The sequence below is a fragment of the Struthio camelus genome, chromosome 1, assembly GCF_040807025.1.
Source record: "Struthio camelus isolate bStrCam1 chromosome 1, bStrCam1.hap1, whole genome shotgun sequence".
In the NCBI taxonomy this organism is placed as follows: domain Eukaryota; kingdom Metazoa; phylum Chordata; class Aves; order Struthioniformes; family Struthionidae; genus Struthio; species Struthio camelus.
The window spans coordinates 100784266-100797600 of NC_090942.1; the positions used below are offsets into that span (position 1 = coordinate 100784266).

Sequence of the window (13335 nt, forward strand, 5' to 3'; positions counted from 1 at the left end):
AATAGAATGAGAAGTGTTTACAGAAGCAATGGGTATTGCAGTCATCATTCTGAGGTTTTATACTTTTCACCTGCATCTATCAGTTCTGCATTTCCAGATAGCAATTTCATTGTTGACAGCTCACAGCCACTGGAGAGCTGTTACAGAGTCTCTCATTCATAGGGCCACCTTTGCAAGAAGATTGCATTTGGTCTTTCAGCACCCTGGTTTCCATGCGTCTGCTCTATGTGCCATTCCTCCTTGAGCCAGTTTCATCTCATATTCATGTTTCATGTTTTCTGATTTCAGCAAAACTGTTCTGGATTTTTCATTAGGGCAACTGAGATAAAGGAGATGGTGAAATGTTGAAAGCTTGGTCCTGTTAAATTACCATCAGAGTATGTCTTCTAGTTACATTAACTTTTAGATTTCCTGTAGGAGCAAACTTGAGGAAAAACTTGAAAAATAAGTAGTGCTGCAGTGAGGTAGCGATCATAACAAAAGCCGTGCAGTAAACATGCCCCATTTTATAGTGGTAAAAAGAAGAATAGATTCCAAGCAATTGGTTTGGTGTGTATTACCAGAGTCTTCTAACTCAAGTGACCAGGAAGGATACAGATGTTGTTGTCATGCAAACTTAATGTATATTTATTTTACAAGGGAAGTAGCATGGAATAGGAATATTTTTTTACGTGATACTCTACCATACATCCTGCTTAGAGAGGACAACCTCCTTTTTTTTCTTCAAGTAAATCTCTTCTTTTCCCTCTGATGCTACCTCTGCACCACTTCCCTTTCCTGAGGCAGGCTGCAAAAACTAAAAGGTCCTTCATATCTTTAATATGCAGATGAGGTGCTATACAGAGGCATCAAATTACTAATGCAGAACCCAAGAACAAGGCATGATTCATTCATTCTTAGTCCATCTAGTCCTGCACAACTATCTGATCGAGGTAATATTCAAGGAGGATAGTTTTGCAGTGTTATAATAATTTTTATGTAACTTTTTTCAAACATGTTGTGTATTTTAATATTGATGCTAATTTTTGAAGGAGATAGATATACTTTAAAAAACTAGATGATGAAGCAAATCATCCACTAAGTCTGCTTCATCTCTCATGAGCATTAGAATGAACTGTTAAAATTTCCAAGGTTGGAAACCAGTTTGATTTTTGACATCTTGTAATGGACATACGTTAAGTTATAGCTAAGCACAACAAACGTAACACAATGCAGAGACTCCTCTGAGGCAGCACCCAAAGAGCTGGTTCCAGAACTGGGAGCAGAACTCACCTGAGAGACCCCTACCTCCACTTAATGCTGTACCTGAGCTAAGGTACTGTTCACAAGGCAGTAATGCAAAGCTTAGATGCCTGTACCAGTCCTGGGATTTCTTTCAGCTCAATGGCATGTTGCAAGTCATAGAGGTATTGGCTCTTCTGGAGATAGCTGGGGGGTGTCTAATCCATCACATTATTAGGTACACCCTGAAAGCGAAAAAGGTCTTTCTTTTTCAAGAAAATTCAAAAGTTCAAGTTTTGCCATTGACTTAGAAGCCAAAAACAGGTCATTGATGCTGAGAGGCATTTGTTGGGGTGCAGTATTAAACTATCCTTTTGAAGTTTTAGGAATTCTACACTGGAAAGCATGTTGCATGACAATGTGATTAAAAGGACACTGTCTTTCAAACAAGAGGCAGAGATTAATGAGTCAAGAAAAATGATGGATTACCCAGGCAAGGACAAGATGCATTTGCCCAGTGTTATAGAGGAATGGCACCAGAGAGCTATGAACACTTCAATAAGATAAATGCAACAGGTTTTTTAATTATTATAGGCATGAATAAATAAAAAATCTTAAATACACATATGCAAAAATTGTAATAGGGGTGTCAGGAGTATACTGGGATATTGAAGTTCCCTGCTCTGTGCTTATTCCATTTTACTACTTGGGCTAAATGTACAGTTCATTTTTTGGTAGTTGTAAACATTAACTGAAGTGCCAGTTTTGATGCCTTGAGACCAACTGTACCATTTTTACAATACTCAGGAGGAGTTTACAGTGGAGTTAACTCTCATGATAGTGAGGCGGAAAGCAGTGCAGGTTTCAGTTTATGGTTGCATGTGAGCTGTGCAGCTGCACAAAGCCTGTACTGATCAGTGATAACAATTTTGCTATGCTTTGGTAAAACAAAAGAAAGGAAGAAAGAAACCTCTGTTTTGAATTGGCAAAAGGCACTCTTAAATAGCAACATTGAAATGATTTGATTGTTTTATATCAGTGGAAGACAAGACAAACAATTAGGTATTTTAGTATATGCTTTTCTCATTTCTACTTCTGGTCAGAAAAAGCTCGTGTTAATTAGGGAATAAGTGTGTGGCAGGCAGGATTTTGATGCTTCCACAACAGAGGATCCCATAGGAACCATGAATCAATTGCAGAACTGAAGTGACATTTGACTCCAGGAGATTATGAATGGCACAAGCCTGGATTCAAAATGTCAATAGGATTTTGAACTGGCAGTAGTAAACCAGACACAACTGTGGGCTATTTCTGACATTGAATATGTATCTGACTTGGTACAAGTTATTATAATTACAGATGATTACAAGGGTTGAAAGTTGGCACTGGATTAGTTATGGGTGAGATCAAAGATATTCTACAGCACCAAAGTGGTAGTCAGAATGACTTTTATATTGGATTAGCCAATCTCTTCGTTCGCATTCTGTTTATAGATTTAAATTTTATTTCTGTCTCTAGGCCTTGTTTCCTTCTTCTTTTCCTCCCTTTTAAAAGTAGTTTCATCATTGTTATTCTTCATGGAATTAAAATCCTTTGTACTCCATACCTTTTTTTGAAGTTGCATGCATCTCCCTACTAATAGCCTGTGCACTGCTAAATAATCCATGCCAGACCTAGTACACTTACTCTTTCTCCATTTGTGACAGAATTAATGGTAAGAACCATTTTGCTACAGTTGAGTATAATTTCTTATCTTTCAATATAATTAATGTCTGACAAGATATTATGCAAATATTCAATATTGCATTGAAAATGAAGCCTTCTAAACATTTCCTAAAGTTGCATAATTCATATTAGTTAATTAATATTGTGCTAACTATACGACCTGCCCTGCTCTGTTCAGTTTAAATGTTTCCAGGCTGGTAACATTTGAGTGTTTTGGAAACCGCACAGTGGGAACTCTTGAAAGCCAACAAACAAATCCAAAACCCTCATCGATTTTCAATCAACTGCAGCAAACTGGGTCAGAGAGCAGGAGCTCTCCCTGCCTTCATGATCCTTCATGCCAGGCATCTGGCTTTTCAGTTAGAGCTGGCAGGGAGAGGCAGCATGGGGAATCTTGGAAATGGTTTTAAAATCCCCAGGGATAGCAGTGTCTGTACAGCACACTTGTGATGTTTTTTACGGTGCTCCTGGTTTAACAGTGAGCCTAAGAGCAAGGTTTTCTTTGCAAACATGTAACATTTCTGTTGTATGTGTGAGAACCCTGGCAGGTGGCAAGTTCCCTTCCTTCCCAGGAAGTGGCATTCAAGCCATAACACAGCAGGGAAATTAATACAAATGGAAAATCTAAATAATTTTGCTAGGGTATAGCTTTGCAGTTCTCACTGGTACTAATGGTGTAGCCACAGGACTGTGTCGCTACAGGCATTTTAGAATTTAGAAACAGCTAGGGAGACAATCAGAAGACAAACTGAGCAGAAACAGCTTGCTTAGCTTTCTTTCCATCCATATGTGCAGGTAGTATATAGGGCAAAGAAAGAGTGAAACAGGGACGGGAGATCCTTTCATTTGAGCAGGCTGTTTCTGCCGCTCCCTCACGTAATATTCATAGTTCTAATTATTATTGATATAATACCAAAACTGTGTGGTACAAAGCTATGTGAAAACCAGATGCTTGTCTTAAAAATTCCCTAGCTGCAGTCCTAAGAATGATGACTTGTAGGTGAGACAGTAAACTGCAGCGGGACCTGTAAACAGACCAAGTAAACTGCAGCGGGATCTGTAAACAACCACCACCATCACAATGAATAAAAGAAGGAAATGGGATGATGGAAGGTGACTATGGAACAAGGTTTGGCTTTGTCTCTTTCAGTCCTTCTTTTTACTTCCCTTCCCCTTGCAATCCCTTCTCCCAACAGATGTTGCTGTGTCTTAAGAAAGTAAATTCTTTGACTTTCAATTCACTTAGGGAAAAAGCTGATCACTGTAAATGATGATGTGTTTTCTCATGTCACCACAACCCAGCACCATCTTAAGAATAGAGGTGAGAAAGTTCTATTAGAAGAAAAGCTAGGACAGATGAATCTCTAAAACCCTAAGGATGATGTATCCATAGCGTAGCCCTTCCTAAACCATTTTATTGTTTGAAAAGGCTCAGATGACACAGATTATATTGGCACAAGAAAGAGGCTATCAGCATTGTGTATAGAATGCACGCAGCACTTTGAGTAGCAGAATCCTTTGGAGGACCAGAGTGCCAAGAAACTCTTGAACTCTGCTTTCATCTAAGTATGAAAAGACTTTGGGTATGTTTCTTGAGGTTTACTCAGACCCTACTAAGAAATTAATTTGCACTGGTTTCCAAGGCCCCAAAACAAAGAAAGATCTCAAAGTTTCAGCCCTTCTTATTTTTAATTTTTTCCCTCATATGGTTCATATCTTTGAAACAGACTTTAGAGCCCTCTGAAAACACTATGTGACAAGAAGTGAATTTACCATACTATCATTGATATCTGAAGCCTACTTGTCATCAAGAACCTATAGGAGGCACTGCTGGACTAACTGTCTGTTCATTCCTTTGAATAGAGTCTTTTAAAAAAGGGGAGGGAGACTGGAATCTATTCTGCTTCAGTGATTCCCTCTTTCCTAGAGTCTACAGGGACTATGAAGAACATAGCACAAATTAGATAGAGCCTCTTTAAACTGTAAGCCTTTGGCATACTCCAGCAGGCTCAGGACAGATGATAACCACATTTAGAACAATTCTTTGTACCAAAATATGGCTCTGCAGAAATGTCATAGGGATTTGGACAGTAATGCACTCACAGCCTGGGGTTCTTGAAATAGTATCCGCCCACCTTTGTCAATACCGCCACTTTTTGGTGAGTCTTTTGGGACTGTTTTTTAATTCAAGCGGTATCCCTTTTGATCCAGGATCATCCTTCAATTATTTAATTTCAGTTTCCAGTTGACCCTCCTCCTGCATGGCTGTAATCTTTGCTTTGGTACCTGGAGACTGTCCTCTTATTTTGAGGCCTAATTTAATCATATGATCTGCCTGTCATCTGATGGTCATATTTTCTTGTGCTTCAAGATGCTTGCTAAATGAGTTGTGCGTGAACTGGACCCCTTTTCCTGGAGACTGGTTGCGTGTGATTGAACATTAAAGGTGTTTTAAAACAACCTTTAATAGGTTCTGTCCATTCTTGTGCTCCTATCAATATACACAACACCCTGCTGCTGAAATGAGGATTGCCTGGATTTTTTTTTTTCCCTGTCGTAGTATGTTCATGTGCTCTAAAACTGGTTGACAGGCTGGAGATTAGGTTCAGGATGTCCTTTTTTTGCAGTTACTGATGATGCTGGTAGAACCAAGGCAGTTCTGAGCTTTTAAAAAACATTTTCACTAGCTCTTTTTGGTTTCCTTGAAGTTCTAGAACAAGAAACCAGTTAACTAGATAAAACTACCTCCTTATAATCAAAAGCATTGTGATCTGGAACTCATTCTAAGAAAGAGGAGACACAGCAATCTGAATCAGAATATGATCACTTCTTTTCAGTGATCTGCCTCTGTATAAGGAGTTGAAAGAGTAGTCTCAATTCTGCCCAAGAGATACAGGCATCAAACATGAGTCTTCAAAAACATTCTTCTCCTCAAAACAATTAATTAATCCCAAGATCATCAGGCAGCTGAAAAGCTTATGTTTGTGAAAGTGCATGTTGCTATTACTTTTCATTAATTTTGGACTTTGCTAAGGAGCTGCTTTTTTATTGTATACTGAGGAGTGCAGTACTTTGGAGCCCTTTGAATCAACGTGGCTAAAGAAATACCAGACAATAGACATACCAGTGGTTTCAGTGACTGCCAAACACTAGTGTCAGACAGCTATGTGTCTATGGCAGTACCCCAGGTGAGTCCAGATTCAGGCTTAAGTTCTGTGAAAGCTAGTAAACTAGCCTGGTGTCAGTTTTGGACTCTGAGCTTTTATGTGGAGTTTGAAGTTGGATGGGAAGGCTCTAGGGATGAAGAAAATCCAATAAGATGGTAATTAATGTCTGTGTTCTGTTGTCATGTTAACAGCCTAGGGGCTCTAGAGAATCAAATTTGGAAGTCCCTCATGACAAATCAATGCATTTTTCTTTTTTCTATTTCTTTTCTTTCTTTTTTCTTTTTCTTTTTCTTTTTCTTTCTCTTTCTTTTTCTTTTTCTCTTTCTCTTTCTCTTTCTTTCTTTCTTTTTTCTCTTTCTTTTTCTTTTTCTTTTTCTCTTTCTCTCTTTTTCTTTTTTCTTTTTCTTTTTCTTTCTTTTTCTTTTTCTCTTTCTCTCTTTTTCTTTTTTTCTTTTTCTTTTTCTTTTTCTTTCTTTTTCTTTTTCTCTTTCTCTCTTTCTTTTTTCTTTTTCTTTTTCTTTCTTTTTCTTTTTCTCTTTCTTTCTCTTTTTTCTCTTTCTTTTTCTTTTTCTTTTTTTTTCTTTTTCTTTTTCTTTTTCTCTTTCTTTTTCTTTTTCTTATTTTTCTTTTTCTTTTTCTTTTTACCATCTTACTTTAAGGACTAGCCCATAGCCCATGTCTTCTAGACAGTGGGAAGGGCAGAAAGATGCTGCCTTCTCATATAGCATGTGCTTAATTAGAAATAGATGGTAAGTGCCATTCTTTTCAGAGATTGTGGTGACACATCATTCTCTTGTTAAACAGATTAATTCATTTCTCTGCTAACAAAGGCAGGATGGGTGGCTGGAAGCACCTGTAAGGAAAGGAGGGACCCATGGGAGACAGTGAATGGACCTGAGCTTAGTTCTTCTGGAGAGTAAGGAGGGAAGACAAAGACAAAGGCTCTTGACTTTCTCTCCTAAACTTGCCATGACTGCATTTCATGCTAATATTAAAAACCAGCAACTTTAAAATGATTCTGAAAGGGATATGTTGGCTAGAGCCAATATGAAAATTTCAAAAATTATGGGACAAAATGTTCTGTAAAGTATTTCACTGAAATTTATTTTGTAACGTTTAATGAAAAATGTGAACACAGATAGAGCAAAACCATTTTTCTATTTTTAAAGTTTTTTGAGGGGTTCTTTATTAGCTGTGAAACTGCATGGTCTTCACTTCCCCTTCTCTTCTTTCCTCCTCTTGCCTCATAACATTGATATATCTTTCCTCTTTAGTCATCCTCCCTCTGGAAGAAAGTTTGGAAATGAAAAATATGCCTGTTAGAAAGTTTTCTGTGGGAAAAGATGGACTTAAGAAGAATTTTTAGTTAGAAGAATGGAAACAAATGGTTTCACTGAGTCTCATCAGTCAAGGTGGCAGAGCAACTACAGGGAAAACCAGGATGTGCTGGGTTCTGTCTAAATCTAGGTCTGACTGGAAGGGGAGCCTGACAAAGAGAGTGGGGATGGAAAGGACACGAGGAAATTGAAACTACAGTTCTCATAGGGCTAGGTGGGAGCCTGCACTGTCACAGAAAGCAATAGGGATCTATCCCTACATGTAACTTTACAGAATTTTTTTTCCAACTGACACACTTCATAACATTTTCTTCTGTCAGAGGAACTGTTATTTTGTCTTTCTAATCTGATTCGGCAAAAGAACTAATGATGAAAGAGAATTTCTGAATACAATAGCGATATTTTTCTGTGCTCTCCAATTCTAGTGGTTTTAATGGATGCAGCCACGCATGTATATTTTTTCAGAGGTCTCCTGTCTCATTTGGTGCACAAGAGCAGCAGTGAATGAAACGAGGTAGTCTTGTGAATGCCTGCCATTCATTGAAAAATGGAATGGAGAACCATTTGCAGAAATCAACATTATTTATGATCATCTATAGAAACCCATAGTATGTGTTTCTAATGAATTTGATCCATTTTTCCCTCTGATCATTTCTTTACTAGTAGAACTGACAGTTTAAAACACTTTTAAATTAAAACAGATCAAGAAATAGATAGAATAAATAGAATGTCTCACCTACAAATGCTGATCCTGCTCCTTTTACTAAAGCAAAGGACCTTCGTAATTCATTCATGCCTATGCAGTCATGACTTATGGGCCTTTTATGCCCATGAAAGAAACATAATACTCACCCTTCATGGGTGAAATATTCTATATGTACTTAGAATTTATTCTCTATTGGTCTGTCTCTGGAAGTACTCATCTTAAAGGTCTGACCAAAAGTTTTGTTCAAGAATTAGATTTCTTTACAGAAATAAAAGCAGTTAATCTCCAAACTATGGACAAAATATGGCAGTTTCTCTCTTACTGTTACAGATTATCCTGTCTTGACAGCTTTGTTTCGATTTTCTTTGTGCTTGGGTTGGATGTGAAGTAGCAAGACATTGTGTACAGGAGTTAACAGAAGCTACTGTACATAATTAATTCTAAACCAAGCTGTTACCAAGTTTAGTGCCTACAGGTAGACATGAACTGCAGCAGATATCTAGACAGCCTGAAGAAGAGAATCTCCTTAATAGTTAGGGTGGGCAAGTAGGTGTCACAGCATCTCGAGGCAAATGCCACCTAGCTGAACAGTGTGCTTTGTGTGGCTTGTTTCGAGAATTTCAGAACACGTTTTGTATAGATCATTTGAGAATTGTAGTTATGCCAGACACAAAACTGGATGAAGCAGTCGGAAGCCTTGTGGGAGACTCATCAAAAGCACCAGTAAAAGTACATTTACTTGTAGTTCATTCTTTTATAGCTGTATACACAGGTGTGCCTGCAAGATAATGAACCACATGTAAATAATAATGTACCTGTATGTCATACAGGTACCAGTATATGACCCATATCTACTGCTGTCACTGCTTTCCCTGAGACTCCAGTCCTGCCATCACAGCTGCGTATGCTGTGAAATTACATCCATGCACTCAGTTAAGCATGTGCATATCTATTTTCAAAAATGGCGTCTAAGGGTCAAATGCACACAAATATATAGGAACATAAAGATGCAAATACATGGCTGGCAGGATTTGCAAAAGCACATAAAAGCTATATAAGTCTCATTAGGTACCCTAAAATCTTTAAAATTATGGCCTGAATTGAATGATCTTAGGCAAGATGCTTTAGCCCTTTTTCACGTTGCAAAGCAGTAAGTAACATCTGAGCTCTTCTGAAAATCTGGATCTGGGTGAGAGTGCTGGGATTTTTGTGAAATCTAATCAGAAGGTCAGAACATTGATTCTCTCCGTGTGTTACTGAAAGCAGTATAGGCTGGAGCTGTTTAGAAATTAAGGAATTTGGGCAACTTCTTTGTGCCTCCATTTACCCTTATGTACCCAAATGTATGAACTGTATTCTCAGACATCCATTGGTATTTTAAGGCTGACTTAACATTCATACCACACTTGGAGAAGTTCAAATGAAATTGGAAGCACATGTACAAATCATGGCGCAGCTATGTTATGGATCTTTTCTTATATAAAATGTCTGAGTCTAAAACAATTATTAGAGTTTGCCGTATGAATCTAATTCTAATATTGTTGAGTTGAAGATTTTTATCACTTTGAAGGAACTTTATTTTCCTGTTTTACTTCTGCTTTTTTCTTTATTACTGGCAAGAAATGCATTGTGTAACACCTCATTAGATAATTACTTGATTACAATTTAATTTCTTCATGTAGAATCTTCCAGAAGTAATGCACTTTTAGTCAAAAACATTATGTGGATGGTATTATTAAGTTATTGTATTTTAAACAGATTGCATGGATATGATTATTTCATTAAACTACACAGTTGTGCTTCTGTGTATGTGTGCTTTCAAGGAAATAATCAGATAATGGCTATTAAGGCCACAATCTGAATTACATGCTACTCATCAGCTATCTAACCTATAATTTTAATGCACCATTTTCCACTTCACTAAAACACGCTGAAGGTATAGTAAAGTTATAATTAAATTGCACAGAACTCAGAAAATTCTGAAATGAGGCATTGTTCTGCTTTGCAAGGCAGTCAGGTAAAACTGGGCGCTTTTTCAGTGTGCATAACTAAAGTAAGGTTTTACTATTGCAGGAATGCTACAAAAAGGGGAGGAACACGTGAGGAGTGAATTGAGATCTTGCTTTTTTTTCTTGTGCGTGAGCAGCAAGAAGACTTACTAATTTCTTTGCTGTGATTTCTGTTTGGCCCATTGACTTAAAGTGCTGCAGGTGTAGCAGAGGCAGAGCTGGGGGGGGGGGGGGTGCCCCAGAGTGTCACAGGTGGAAATGATGAACTCATTTGGTGCCTTCAGCCTTTATTACCAGGAGGGCCTGGGTGGGGTGATGCTTGCTTCTCCTCTTTTAGGATGAGTTTGTTTTTAATTCAGCAGTTAGAATTTTTCTTCTTTATTTTTATGCCTGAGAGGTTTGTACTGGGTTTAGATTCACTTCTCAGGGCAGTCTAAATGTTGGTGGATGAAGAAAAGCTTTTGTTTTCATGCAAATCTTATTATTTCCTGCAAAAAGGGGGATTGTAGTTGTAGTTGTGGTTTAATAGGTAGCTGCATAGCAGTGAGTGGCATGTCCTGGGGAGGGAGGACTGTCTGTCTCCTAATACATAGGCTTATGAAATGGCATGGATGAAACACAAGATGAGGACTGGCTTCAGTGCTACCAGGGCAATAGTTAATTCAGACTGGAATAGGAGGAATGAATTAAAAAGAGAAGAATGACAAGCTAAGGAAAGAAAATAAATGAGTAGAATATAAATCCTGAAAGAAGAAAAGCCATTTACAGTCATCTTTTCTCTTTCTCATACCTCCAACATACAGTCTGAAAATATCTTTAAAGTTAGCTTAGAAAAGCCTATGTACAAGTATGGCATGGAGAAAGCATGAGAAAGAAGGTACAGAGCAGTCATTAGCAACAGGAAATATTGGTCTTGATCTAGGAGCAACATGAGAAGGGAAGAAACAGAAATGAGTAAGATGTCCTTACATAGGAAGAATAGGTTTTTATCTGCTGAAGATAATACCCATTAATTTTCCTAGTCTCCTGCTTACCAAAAAGACATGTTTGGTTAGGAAGCCAGTAAGGAAAGCTGAAGTTACAACTGGATATTTTTGTCAATTGCTCTTGTTAAGCAAATGTATTGTGCTTGAAGGAAGCCACGGGCTAAGCAGAGATGGAGGCAGAGTAGCACTCCTGCTATCCCAATGACGGTCACAGCATGTTGATGAGGTGGAAAGAGGAGCAGGGAAGTGGAGTGGGGAGCCAGGGCTGCTACTCCTGTTCTCCCTGTCTCTTCTCATATCTCTTTTCCTGTCAACATACTCTAGATAAAGTGAGTGTGTTGTGCTACAGGAATCTCAGATCAGCATTTCTAATAGTGAAATAGTTTATTTCTTTAAAGTAGAAACCAGAGCAGCCTATGAAAGTAATTGTATCTGATTCTTTGTTCAAGTGTTCTTTGATTTTTTTTTTTTTTTTTTTTTTTTCCCCTTTAAAGTGTGTATCTATTGATGCAGTTGTCCCTGAAGGCAGGGAATGAAGAAAAGATGGTCTGGAGACCCCTAGTTACCCTTTACTTCACACGCAGTGCTCTTACTCTTTGCAACAGCACTGAGAAGCAGGCATTAAAGAAATGGACTGTGTGCTAGGTAGGACTAGCAGTTCTTCTTGTAGCTAAGTTTGCTCAATGCTTCCTTTTGTTAATCTTTATTTCCCTAATTTCCTATAATTTTACTCAAATGTAATCTTATCAATTGATGCTTGTCATGTTAAGTATATACCTCAGCTGGAGTTCCTGAGTTGCATTTTTCAGCTGCAATAGTTTAGCCACTTCCAAAAATGAGATTGGGGGAAAAATTAATTTACCCCCATTTTGAAAAGTCTTCTGGCACCTTCTTTTCAAAACGCGCGTGTACGTATAGAGGATGCTAACTGAGGCAGCGCTAGTAACCCTTATTTTGCCTTCTTCTGTTTGCTGAGCGCTTGACTTTCGACCTTCATGTTTTTGCCTAGTACTTCATGTTGGTGATAGTATGTAATTTCACCATGTGTCCTGCAAAAGCATAGCTTTAATCTAAATGGGCAGAACAGGAATTAGAGGAATAAATCATCCAGTGCTTTTAAAGGGACTCTTGGTTTGCTATTGCTGCACTTCCCCTGCTTTGCTTCTGATGAATGTAAACCTGTCTCTTAATACACCCCTCTCTGTATTAAGATCAATTTTTTGCTGCCACAGTCTAGTGCCTATACAGCTATTCCTGGTGTTTCTTGTACCCAGCTTTAGCTGGGTACACCTGTGTATTAAACCTTTGGAGAAAGAACAGAACGAAGGGACTGCAGCTGCTTTTTTAAATATGAGGTTATCTCTGAAAAGTGTTTTTTCCCTTCCCTTATCACTTGTGCTTTTGTGTTCCATGAGCTTAGCGGTCATTTTCTTTCTTTTTAAGAATGGGAAGTTTCCATTGTCATTTTACTCGACAATGCATACAGTATGGAATCTAAACATGAAGTTTTCTGCGTTTTGTGCCAGGAAATGTACTAGCGAGCACTTCCAAAGCATTTAGAAAGCATTCCCAAATCTCTTGGAAATGAAATGACAGATCAGATTATACTTCCGAGCTTTCCCCGGGCATAGAAGTTTTGGTCAGTCTAAGAATCTTTCTTCTTCTGACTTCAGATGAAAACATGCCTTCTGTAATTACAGCATGGAAAGTATATATTTTCTAGCAATGCAAACAAGCCAGTGTCTGACTGCTATATCTCCTCACTACTAGTACAGAAATAAATTTTTAAAAATATTGTGCATATGGTATTAACAAACGTTATATCTATACATGACCATTTAAGAGTCTTGTTAATTAAAGTTGTACAATCTTTGGCTGATCAGAATCTTCCTAAGCCTATTTTGAAAGATTAGAAAATATTTGTTATCCCATCTTCAGGTCAGAATTAGCAGAGAACTGTGGCTGAACACTTAGGAGAATACAATTACGAAATGCACAAGCCTCAGATTTTGCAAATTATCTACTACTAACTTTGGCACCCTCCTATGATGTACCTTTCCTGTATTAAAGTCGGGTATATTTTTTGAAGAAGTCATATTTCATGCTCTCCATGAGAAACTTTAGCAAAAAGAAAATGATAGTTCTGCCTAATTTTGTTTAAAATTCCTTGCTTTTATGCAAAAA

The 13335-nt window shown here is 37.9% G+C and overlaps 1 long non-coding RNA gene across 12 annotated transcripts in view; it reads left to right on the plus strand.

The window, feature by feature from the left end:
* LOC104144224 (uncharacterized) overlaps positions 1 to 13335 on the plus strand; it is a 369710-nt gene that overhangs the window by 281724 nt on the left and 74651 nt on the right. The gene's annotated exons all lie outside the window — the stretch shown is intronic.